The sequence below is a fragment of the Lutra lutra genome, chromosome 5 (assembly GCF_902655055.1).
Source record: "Lutra lutra chromosome 5, mLutLut1.2, whole genome shotgun sequence".
In the NCBI taxonomy this organism is placed as follows: Eukaryota; Metazoa; Chordata; class Mammalia; order Carnivora; family Mustelidae; genus Lutra; species Lutra lutra.
This window is the reverse complement of record NC_062282.1, coordinates 161,662,894-161,675,862: the sequence shown is the minus strand read 5'-3', so window position 1 is coordinate 161,675,862 and position 12,969 is coordinate 161,662,894. Positions and strand designations below refer to the sequence as shown.

The 12,969-nt window shown below is 38.2% G+C and overlaps 1 pseudogene; it reads left to right on the top strand.

Moving 5' to 3' along the window:
- Nucleotides 1-357: 357 nt before the first annotated feature.
- On the top strand, nt 358-1,337 carry LOC125100926 (olfactory receptor 2T33-like; annotated as a pseudogene).
- Nucleotides 1,338-12,969: the final 11,632 nt, after the last annotated feature.

Genomic DNA, 12,969 nt, shown 5'->3' with positions numbered 1-12,969 from the left:
AGAACTTTAACTATGCATGATACAATACAAGACAAGACACTAACATAAATTACAAATTATTTGAATAGTGTCCTCTTGTTCACTTATATTGGTGTCATGTGGCATAAAGACACACTTATCATATCCTTGCAATTGATCAAAATATTTATTATCCTAATGAATCAATAATAAATGTGGGGTACTTATTTTGAAAAGTTTGAAAGTGAGAATAATTTGGAAAAATTTGAAACTAATTTTATGTCCAAGTCAATTGTTTTAAATGGCAGATGAAAAATTTGAAAATTATTTTATCATTATCAAGCATTGCTTATCAATAAATATGTAATTTATATAGACCATTGCAAATGATAAAAACTGTCATCTATTTATTCATTTACAGTGTCACTCCACTTTGAAATCATGAACATCTGGAATGCCACCTCAGATTTAATTCTTCTAGGACTCTTCAACTGCACAAAAGCCCATCTATTTCTCTTTGTGATGGTTCTGACAATTGCCTTCACCTCCCTCATGTCAACGCACTCATGATTTTCCTGATTCAACAGGATATTCGGCTCCACACACCCATGTACTTCCTACTGAGCCAACTCTCCCTCATGGACATGATGCTGGTCTTTACCATTGTGCCCAAAATGGCAGCTAACTACTTGACTGGCAAGAAGTCCATCTCCCCTGCTGGCTGTGGGTTACAGATCTTCTTCTTCCTCACTTTGGGAGAGGGTGAGTGCTTTCTCTTAGCAGTCATGTCCTATGACCGCTATGTGGCTGTTTGCCACCCACTGAGATACCCCATTCTCATGAACTGGAAATTATGCCTGCGAATGACTATGGGGTCTTGGTTCCTTGGGGCAGCTGATGGGCTCATGCAGGCTGTTGCTACCTTGAGCTTCCCATTTTGTGATGCACATGAGATCAATCATTTCTTCTGTGAGGCCCTTACTCTGATACATTTGGCTTGTGCTGACACATTTGCTTTTGAGTATGTGATGTACAGCTGCTGTGTATTAATGATCCTGGTCCCATTTTCTCTCATCCTGATTTCCTATAGTTTCATCTTAGCTGCGGTTCTCCAGATGCATTCTAAAGAAGCTTGCAAGAAGACATTTGCCACCTGCTCTTCGCATCTCTCTGTGGTGTGACTCTTTTATGGAGCTGCCATTTTTACCTATATGCAACCCAAATCTTACAGGCCAGCTAACAGTGATAAAGTGGTGTCCGCCTTCTATACGATCTTCACTCCTTTGTTGAATCCCCTCATCTACAGTATGAGGAACACTGAAGTCAAGGGAGTCCTGAGAAAGTGCATGGGTCAGTGTGCTGCCTTAAGTCATGACTAAGATTACATTGCTTTGACTCTGATTTAAAGACCGTATAAAGTGAATGTGTGGGATTTCCTAGATAAAAGTTATATATGTGTAAGAAAGCAACTGATTTCTGTACATTGACTTTGTATCCTGCCACGTTACTGAAATGCTGTATGAGTTCTAGTAGTTTGGGGGTGGAGTCTCTCGGATTTTCCATATAAAGTATCATGTCATCTGCGAAGAGAGAGGGTTTGACTTCTTCTTTGCCAATTTGGATACCTTTTATTTCTCTTTGTTGTCTGATTGCTGTTGCTAGGACTTCTAGTACTATGTTGAACAAGAGTGGTGAGAGTGGGCATCCTTGTCGTGTTCCTGATCTCAATGGGAAGGCTGTCAGCTTTTCCCCACTGAGGATGATATTCGCTGTGGGTTTTTCATAGATTTTATGAAGTTGAGGAACGTTCCCTCTATCCCTATACTCTGAAACATTTTAATCAGGAACCGATGCTGGATTTTGTCAAATGCTTTTGCTGCATCATTTGAGAGGACGATGTGGTTCTTCTCTCTTCTCTTATTGATTTGGTCTATCACATTGATTGATTTGTGAATGTTGGCGCCTGGGTGGCTCAGTGGGTTGAGCCGCTGCCTTCGGCTCAGGTCATGATCTCAGGGTCCTGGGATCGAGTCCCGCATCGGGCTCTCTGCTCAGCAGGGAGCCTGCTTCCCTCTCTCTCTCTCTCTGCCTGCCTCTCTGTCTACTTGTGATCTCTCTCTGTCAAATAAATAAAATCTTTAAAAAAAATAAAAAATAAAAAAAAGAAAAGAAAACCTGAAAAAAAAAAAAGTTATATATGTGTTATATCATATCTGCTACTATTTTACATTGAAATGAAGACAAACCTCCATAGTTTGGATATTTTCCTAGGTTGTCATCAATACATCTAATTGGGGGCTGTTAAAAATTTGTTGATAGCAAATAATTAAAATGTTTTTACAACACACCATACAATAAGTATTTGTTCAAACAATGAACTAAGTAGTCAAACAATTTTCAACATCAATTGTAGTTTCTTTTTAATTGTGGTATATCTTATAAACACTAGAATGCCAAAACCTGATTGGTCAAACAATTTCAATAATGTGGGCCTGTAATTTACCCACTAACTAGTTAAGAGACAATTCTCACCAGACCAGAAGTGTTTTTCATGACTATTTCAGTGAAATCACTCAACCAAGATAGAATTGCTGGTCAGATTTGTATCTCTATTCTGTAGTTTGGCTTACTGAGGAATTTTGCTTCAGTGAAAACAAAATGTGAAATTTTTATATTATGAGTCTTTTTCTCAACTTAATATGTTCTTAAAGATTCTGCCATGATTTTGCATTTATCATCAGTTTGCTCTTTTTGTTCATAAATAATATTCCCATCTCTGAATCTAACACTTTTTGTTTACTTACTACTTTGAGGATGAACATGTGGGCTATTTTCAGTCTGGAACTATTATGACAAAAATAGCTTTATTTATTTTTTTTTAAAGATTTTATTTATTTATTTGACAGAGAGAAATTACAAGTAAGCAGAGAGGCAGGCAGAGAGAGAGGAGGAAGCAGGCTCCCTGCTGAGCAGAAACCCCGATGTGGGGCTCGAACCCAGGACCTGGGATCATGACCTGAGCTGAAGGCAGCGGCTTAACCCACTGAGCCACCCAGGCGCCCCACAAAAATAGCTTTAACTTCCCTCTTGTAATCACATGTTTTTATTCATTTGGTAGATGCACGACTAATTTTTAGTAAACAGTGCAATGATATGTTTGTTCAATTTTACATGCCTACCAGCAAGTCACAGGAGTACCACTTGCTCCAACTGGCAGCAATTGTGGGTAACATCAGCCTTTTTCATGTAGCTATGCTAGTATGGATATACTAACCGATTTTGTTTTTATTTTGTATTTCCATGATGATTAGTGTTTCCAAGGATTTTTTTATTACCACATTGTCTGTGTGCATATCTTCCTTTGTGAAAGTTCAATTTTCACTTTTTTAAAGATATTATTTATTTACCTGACAGACAGAGATCTCAAGTAGGCAGAGAGGAAGGCAGAGAGAGAAAGGGGGAACAAGCTCCCACCAAACAGAGAGTCTAATACAGAGCTCGATCCCAGGACCCCAAGACCATGACCTGAGCCAAAGGCAGAGGCCCCAAACCACTGAGCCATCCAGGCGCTCCATAATTTTCATTTTTTGGGAAAAAACAAACATGTAGATGTTTCTGATGCAAAAACAACTTGGTGGATTTGTAGGAAACAGTATATGGCATTCATAGGATTATTTGGAATTTTTTAAAAACAAAGTTATATTTGGTTTACTAGTTAGTAAATTTTTCTGACAAATCTGCTTTTATTCAATTTTAAAAGTTTATTTATTTTCATTAAAATTAATATTTATGCAATTTGCCTCATCTTCAATGTCCATTGAGCTAGAATTATAAGTTTATTTTTTTTTGTGTTAATTATGCATCATCACAAATTTCAATTCCACTGGTGGTATCATGCTTTGAAAATTTGATATATTTTACTCTAGTAGTTCATTTTTGCCTAATGAAGGATAAAAAAATAGTTCACAGAATTTAAGGATCTGGTATTCTTTTCAGGATATATATATATATATATATATATATATATATTTTTTTTTTTAAACTTTTATTGGTAAATGATTATATATCTACAATGGTATCTGGCCAAGAAACTCGGCACCTTTATGGAGGTTGTTTTTACAAGGAAAATAACTATAAATGTAGATATTAATACATCTTTATATTTACAAATTTATATTTGTGTGTCATTCAAAGTCTTTGACAGTAAAATGCAAAATGTACTTTAAGAAAATAGTTTAATAAGAGGTTTGGAAATTAATTTTGTCCTTTTTTTAAACTTTTGCCAATTTAGCTTAATCTGAATAATCTGAATCCTATCTTTTGAAACATTTTTTTACAGCACTTTAGTCAGAAATTTATTCTCTGTATCACATAAATAAGAAAAAGTAATAATCAAAATAAAATAATATCAGGAAACTTGGAAAGTGACAGTTTTGCAAGTTCCTGCAATATTTTGGAAATGAAACCTACAGACTTGAGAAGCCTGGTGGTGGGTATTAAAGAGGGCATGTACTACATGGAGCACTGGGTGTGGCGCATAAACAATGAATCCTGGACTGGAACAGTGAAAAAATAAAATAAAATTAAAACAAGCAAACAAACAAACAAGAAGATCTACTTCTTGTTGTACTTTGATTCTAATTCTGTTGAATTTGTCTCAACCCTGAATGCCACACTATAGAATTTCTAATTGAGCTCCATAATTAATTGCATTTTAAACCTTGTCTGTTCCTCTAAGCATGGTCATGCTTTGATCCGAGGTTAATTTCATTAAATACTGTATTAATATAGTCACATTAAGATACATAAAGTGAATTATTTAAATCTTCATTGAGATAGAATAAAATAGTTTAACATCAAAAGATATAAGTAACAACAATAAGAATAAACATAATGTGCCTTTCATTCTTAATTAAATGTTGGGCATTTTGCTTAACATTTCACTTTCATATTATCATTTTAATGATTACTATAAGCCTGATGCACATTCAGTGTTCTCACTTTTTGAAAGATGTAAGCTGGTATGTTTGTGCAAAATTTATGGTTCCGCTTCACACAGATCTGAATTCTCTGGTTTTAAACAGCTTGCAGTTAGGAGAGGACAGTTGTGCAAGTAGGGTTGGACACTCACAGCACTTCTCACACACACACAACACACAAACCTATATGACTTAAACATCCTTTCCCTTCCTAAAGAACAAGGTGTTGCCAGTGAGATGCCCCTATGTTGGGTTAATTAAATAAAAATTTCTGGGAAAAATCATCTTTACATTAGAACGTGAATTCTGACACCAGAACGTCAAGACTTGAACCCTCAGTTAAGCCAGATAACCTGGGAATGTTGTCTAATATTGTGGGAACCACACAGATCTTCAATGATAAATAATTAACAACTGTAAGATGTTACATCAATGCTAGATGCTTAAAGTGTGTGTAATATTCAAAGATACCCACTAATGTGTAGCTGTCATAATAATTACATGTAAGGCCAGTAAATAAACTGCAGTTTTTGGTACATTTACTGTCATAATTAGTTTATTTGGTTATCACTTAGTTGACTTATGAACCTATCAAAAATAAAAATAGCATAATCGCTTAGATAAAACAAATCCGTGTTTTTATGTATCTCTCTGTAGTAGGCTGTGTGTGGGATAAGTAGATTCATTCATTGACTCCACAAACACTCTGAAGACTCTCAGTGCTGCAGCAAGTGAGGTCAGCCTAGTGGCCTTCACTAAAGCTGATATCTAATGTAAAAGTCAGGCCATACACAATTCCTTTAACAGACAATGTGATCTCAGGCCCTAAAGATGGGGATAAAATAGGCTAGGAACAGAGGGTATAATGGGAAAGTTTTCAGAAATGCAAAACTTTCTCTTCTTTAACAAATACTTCATCTGACTTTATTTAAACAATCTGAAATAGACATTTTCCTTCTCTCTCTGACACCAGGATTTTTCTGATGTACCCTGAGGAATTCCTGTCTGTCTCAGTAATCCCATCCCACTTCACACAATTTCTTCGTATTCCCTTAACTTCCCTCCCCAGCTGTGCTCTGGGCAAATGACGACACATATCATCCATTGAGGGATGGCTATTTTCTCTTCTAGAAGCTGCATGATACAGGACTCCAAGGTGTCAGGTGTCCTCCCTGCTTTTCCTTGGTCCTCCCGAACGATTTATTCCACTTCCCTCTGCAAACTCTCAGTTGCTTTGGAGCAAATTCCTGGATTTGGGCATACACCAATGACTCTCAGTCAGTCTGACTGAAGTGACCCTGATGGAGACACTTAGTTATTATCAGCAATTACTAGGCACCTATGAGGAGGGGTTTTTGGATAGTCTGGGGAGCCAGCGAGCCCAGTATGTTCAATGTGAAATAATTCATCAACAGTGCTCTGTCTTGGGTGTTGTGAAATTGGTTAAGTTTAATAAGGTGAGAGAAGTGGACCTTGGGGAGACATTAGGGGATAGGTCAGGGATAGATGAGTAGATAGATGAATAGGTCACATTCAGGTGCAGAGGACACATACAAACTGAGACAGTGAAGCAGTAAGTCAAACAGGATCTTCTGACAGAGCTGTCCGTTCATAGAAAGAGACAGAAGCAAGTGAGGATGGTAAAGAGAACAAGAAATTCTCCAAGGAAGGATATTTTTACATGAACCCCTAGATATTGAAAGACTTCTTTTGCTTAGCATAATACACTTTAGTGCCATCCATGTCTTTCCAAATGGATTAGTAATAGTTTATTGTGTATATTTGTACCACATCTTTATTATCAGTCAATGGACGTATGAGCTCTTTCCATAGTTTGGCTGTTGTCGATAATTCTTCTATTAACATTGTGGTTCGAGGGGAGGGTCAAGATGGCAGAGAAGTAGCAGGCTGAGACTACTTCAGGTAGCGGGAGATCAGCTAGATAGCTTATCTAAAGATTGCAAACACCTACAAATCCAACGGGTGATCAAAGAGAAGAAGAACAGCAATTCTAGAAACAGAAAATCAACCACTTTCTGAAAGGTAGGATTGGCAGAGAAGTGAATTCAAAGCGACGGGAAGATAGAACACGGGGGGAGGGACCGGCTCCCAGCAAGCGGAGGAGCAATGGAGCACAAAATCAGGACATTTAAAAGTCTGTTCCACTGAGGGACATCACTTCAGAGGCTTATCCGGGGTGAAGCCCATGCAGAGTCAGCGTGGCCTCAGGTCCTGCAGGGTCACAGAAGGATCAGAGGTGTCTGAGTACCGCAGAGCTTACAGGTATTAGAATGGAGAAGCTGGCTACAGAGACAGAGACGAGGAGTGAGCTCTAAGCTCGGGGTTACCTTGAACCAGTCGGTCAGTTTGGATCACGGCCAGAGGCCAGGGTGACGGGAGTAAATGGACGCTGTTCTCTGAGGGCAACTGAGGAGTGGGACCCTGGACTCTCGGCTCCTGCGGGCTGGAGACTGGGAGGCAGCCATCTTCATTCCTGTCCTCCGGAACTCTACGGAAAGTGCTCAGGGAACAAAAGCTCCTGAAAGCAAACCCGAGTGGATTACTCAGACCAGCCCCTGGTAAGGGCAGTGCAACTCCGCCTGGGACAAAGACACTTGAGAATCACTTCAACAGGCCCCTCCCCCAGAAGATCAACAAGAAATCCAGCCAGGACCAAGTTCACTTACCGACGAGTGCAGTTTCAATACCAAGGAAAGCAGCGGAATTCCAGAGGAGGAGAAAGCAAAGCACAGAACTCATGGCTTCTCCCCATGATTCTTTAGCCTTGCAGTTAATTTATTTTTTTTTTCGTTTTCAATTTTTTTTTCTCTACTTCTCCCAAATTTTTTTAACTTTTACCTTTTCTTTTTTAACGTTTTTAACTAGTTTATCTAATATATATATATATATTCATTTCTATTTGCATTTTTTCTTTATTCATTTTCTTTTTTTAATTGTTTCTTTTTCTTTCTTTTTTTTTTCTGAACATCTTTTTATCTCCTTTCTCCCCCCTCACGATTTGGGATCTCTTCTGATTTGGCTAAAGCATATTTTCCAAGGGTTTTTGCCACCCTTTTAGTATTTTAATTGCTCCTTCATATACTCTTATCTGGACAGAATGACAAGGCGGAAAAATTCACCACAAAAAAAAAGAACAAGAGGCAGTACCAAAGGCTGGGACCTTATCAATACAGACATTGGTAATATGTAAGATCTAGAGTTCAGAATAACGATTCTCAAAGTTCTAGCCCGGCTCAAAAAAGGGATGGAAGATATTAGAGAAACCCTCTTGGGAGATATAAAAGCCCTTTCTGGAGAAATAAAAGAACTAAAGTCTAACCAAGTTGAAATAAAAAAAGCTATCAATGAGGTGCAATCAAAAATGGAGGCTCTCACTGCTAGGATAAATGAGGCAGAAGAAAGAATTAGCGATATAGAAGACCAAATGACAGCGAATAAAGAAGCTGAGCAAAAGAAGGACAAACAGCTACTGGACCACGAGGGGAGAATTCGAGAGATAAGTGACACCATAAGACGAAACAACATTAGAATAATTGGGATTCCAGAAGAAGAAGAAAGAGAGAGGGTCAGAAGGTATATTGGAGAGAATTATTGGAGAGAATTTCCCCAATATGGCAAAGGGAACAAGCATCAAAATCCAGGAGGTTCAGAGAACCCCCCTCAAAATCAATAAGAATAGGTCCACACCCCGTCACCTAATAGTAAAATTTACAAGTCTTAGTGACAAAGAAAAGATCCTGAAAGCAGCCCGGGAAAAGAAGTCTGTAACGTACAATGGTAAAAATATTAGATTGGCAGCAGACTTTTCAACAGAGACCTGGCAGGCCAGAAAGAGCTGGCATGGTATATTCAGAGTACTAAATGAGAAAAACATGCAGCCAAGAATACTATATCCAGTGAGGCTATCATTGAAAATAGAAGGAGAGATTAAAAGCTTCCAGGACAAACAAAAACTGAAAGAATTTGCAAATACCAAACCAGCTCTACAGGAAATATTGAAAGGGGTCCTCTAAGCAAAAAGAGACCCTAAAAGTAGTAGATCGGAAAGAAACAGAGACAATATACAATAACAGTCACCTTACAGGCAATACAATGGCACTAAATTCATATCTCTCAATACTTACCCTGAATGTTAATGGGCTAAATGCCCCCAATCAAAAGACACAGGGTATCAGAATGGATAAAAAAACAAAAACCATCTATATGTTGCCTACAAGAAACTCATCTTAAACCCGAAGACACCTCCAGGTTTAAAGTGAGGGGGTGGAAAAGAATTTACCATGCTAATGGACATCAGAAGAAAGCAGGAGTGGCAATCCTTATATCAGATCAGTTAGATTTTAAGCCAAAGACTATAATAAGAAATGAGGAAGGACACTATATCATACTCAAAGGAACTGTCCAACAAGAAGATCTAACAATTTTAAATATCTATGCCCCTAACGTGGGAGCAGCCAACTATATAAACCAATTAACAACAAAATCAAAGAAACACATCGACAAGAATACAATAATAGTAGGGGACTTTAACACTCCCCTCACTGAAATGGACAGATCACCAAAGCAAAAGATCAACAAGGAAATCAAGGCCTTAAATGACACACTGGACAGATGGACATCACAGATATATTCAGAACATTTCATCCCAAAGCAACAGAATACACATTCTTCTCTAGTGCACATGGAACATTCTCCAGAATAGATCACATTCTTGGTCCTAAATCAGGTCTCAACCATTATCAAAAGATTGGAATCATTCCCTGCATATTTTCAGACCACAATGCTCTGAAGCTAGAACTCAATCACAAGAGGAAATTTGGAAAGAACCCAAATACATGGAGACTAAACAGCATCCTTCTAAAGAATGAATGGGTCAACCAGGAAATTAAAGATGAATTGAAAAAATTCATGGAAACAAATGATAATGAAAACACAACAGCTCAAAATCTGTGGGACACCACAAAGGCATCCTGAGAGGAAAATATATAGTGGTACAAGCCTTTCTCAAGAAACAAGAATGGTCTCAGGTACGCAACCTAACCCTACACCTAAAGGAGCTGGAGAAAGAACAAGAAAGAAAGCCTAAACCCAGCAGGAGAAGAGAAATCATAAAGGTCAGAGCAGAAATTAATGAAATAGAAACAAACAAACAAACAAAAAAAAACAATAGAACAAATCAACGAAACTAGGAGCTGGTTCTTTGAAAGAATTAATAAGATTGATAAACCCCTGGCCAGACTTATCAAAAAGAAAAGAGAAAGGACCCAAGTAAACAAAATCATGAATGAAAGAGGAAGATCACAACTAACAGCAAAGAAATACAGACAATTATAAGAACACACTATGAGCAACTCTACGCCAACAAAGTAGACAACCTGGAAGATATAGATGCAATCCTAGAGACATATAAACTACCACAACTGAACCAGGAAAAATAGAAAGCCTGAACAGACCCATAACCAGAAAGGAGATTGAAACAGTCATCAAAAATCTCCAAACAAACAAAAGCCCAGGGCCAGATGGCTTCCCAGGGGAATTCTACCAAACATTTAAAGAAGAAATAATTCCTATTCTCCTGAAACTGTTCCAAAAAAATAGAAATGGAAAGAAAACTTCCAAACTCATTTTATGAGGCCAGCATCACCTTGATCCCAAAACCAGACAAGGATCCTATCAAAAAAGAGAACTACAGACCAATATCCTTGATGAACACAGATGCAAAAAATCTCACCAAAATACTAGCCAATAGGATTCAACAGTACATTAAAAGGATTATTCACCACGACCAAGTGGGATTTATTCCAGGGCTGCAAGGTTATTTCAACATCCACAAATCAATCAATGTGATACAGCACATTAATAAAAGAAAGAACAAGAACCATATGATACTCTCCATAGATGCTGAAAAAGCATTTGACAAAGTACAGCATCCCTTCCTGATCAAAACTCTTCAAAGTGTAGGGATAGACGGCACATACCTCAATATTATCAAAGCCATCTATGAAAAACCCACCGCAAATATCATTCTCAATGGAGAAAAACTGAAAGCTTTCCCGCTAAGGTCAGGAACACAGCAGAGATGACCATTATCACCACTGCTATTCAACATAGTACTAGAAGTCCTAGACTCAGAAATCAGACAACAAAAGGAAATTAAAGGCATCCAAATCAGCAAAGAAGAAGTCAAACAATCCCTCTTCGCAGATGATATGATACTATATGTGGAAAACCCAACCAACTCCACTCCAAAACCACTAGAACCTGTACAGGAATTCAGTAAAGTGTCAGGATATAAAATCAATGCACAGAAATCAGTTGCATTTCTCTACACCAACAACAAGACAGAAGAAAGAGAAATTAAGGAGTCAATCCCATTCACAATTGCACCCAAAACTATAAGATACCTAGGAATAAACCTAACCAAGGGGCGCCTGGGTGGCTCAGTGGGTTAAGCCGCTGCCTTCGGCTCAGGTCATGATCTCAGGGTCCTGGGATCGAGCCCCGCATTGGGCTCTCTGCTCAGCAGGGAGCGTGCTTCCTCCTCTCTCTCTGCCTGCCTCTCTGCCTGCTTGTGATCTCTCTCTGTCAAATAAATAAATAAAATCTTAAAAAAAAAAGAAAAAAAAAACCTAACCAAAAAGGCTAAGAATCTATACTCAGAAAACTATAACATACTCATGAAAGGAATTGAGGAAGATATAAAGAAATGGAAAAATATTCCATGCTCCTGGATTGGAAGAATAAATATTGTGAAAATGTCTATGCTACCTAAAGCAATCTACACATTTAATGCAATTCCTATCAAAGTAACATCCATTTTTTTCAATGAAATGGAACAAATAATCCTAAAATTTATATGGAACCAGAAAAGACCTCGAATAGCCAAAGGAATATTGAAAAACAAAGCCAAAGTTGGTGGCATCACAATTCCAGACTTTAAGCTCTATTACAAAGCTGTCATCATCAAGACAGCATGGTACTGGCACAAAAACAGACACATAGATCAATGGAACAGAATAGAGAGCCCAGAAATGGACCCTCAACTCTATGGTCAACTCATCTTCGACAAAGCAGGAAAGAATGTCCAATGGAACAAAGACAGCCTCTTCAATAAATGGTGTTGGGAAAATTGGACAGCCACATGCAGAAAAATGAAATTGGATCATTTCCTTTCACCTCACACGAAAATAGACTCAAAGTGGATGAAGGACCTCAATGTGAGAAAGGAATCCATCAAAATCCTTGAGGAGAACACAGGCAGCAACCACTTTTACCTCAGCTGCAGCAACATCTTCCTAGGAACATCACCAAAGGCAAGCGGAGCAAGGGCAAAAATGATCTATTGGGATTTTATAAAGATCAAAAGCTTTTGCACAGCAAAGGAAACAGTTATCAAAACCGAAAGACTACTGACTGAATGGGAGAAGATATTTGCAAATGACATATCAGATAAAGGGCTAGTGTCCAAAATCTAGAAAGAACTTAGCAAACTCAACACCCAAAGAACAAATAATCCAATCAAGAAATGGGCAGAAGACATGAACAGACCTTTCTGCAAAGAAGACATCCAGATGGCCAACAGGCACATGAAAAAGTGCTCCATATCACTCGGCATCAGGGAAATACAAATCAAAACCACAATGAGATATCACCTCACACCAGTCAGAATAGCTACAATTAACAAGTCAGGAAATGACAGATGCTGGCGAGGATGCGGAGAAAGGGGAACCCTCCTACACTTTTGTTGGGAATGCAAGCTGGTGCAACCACTCTGGAAAACAGCATGGAGGTTCCTCAAAATGTTGAAATTAGAACTACCCTATGACCCAGCAATTGCACTACTGGGTATTTACCCTAAAGATACAAACGTAGTGATCCGAAGGGGCACGTGCACCCGAATGTTTATAGCAGCAATGTCTACAATGGCCAAACTATGGAAAGAACCTAGATGTCCTACAACAGACGAATGGATAAAGAATATGTGGTATATATACACAATGGAATACTATGC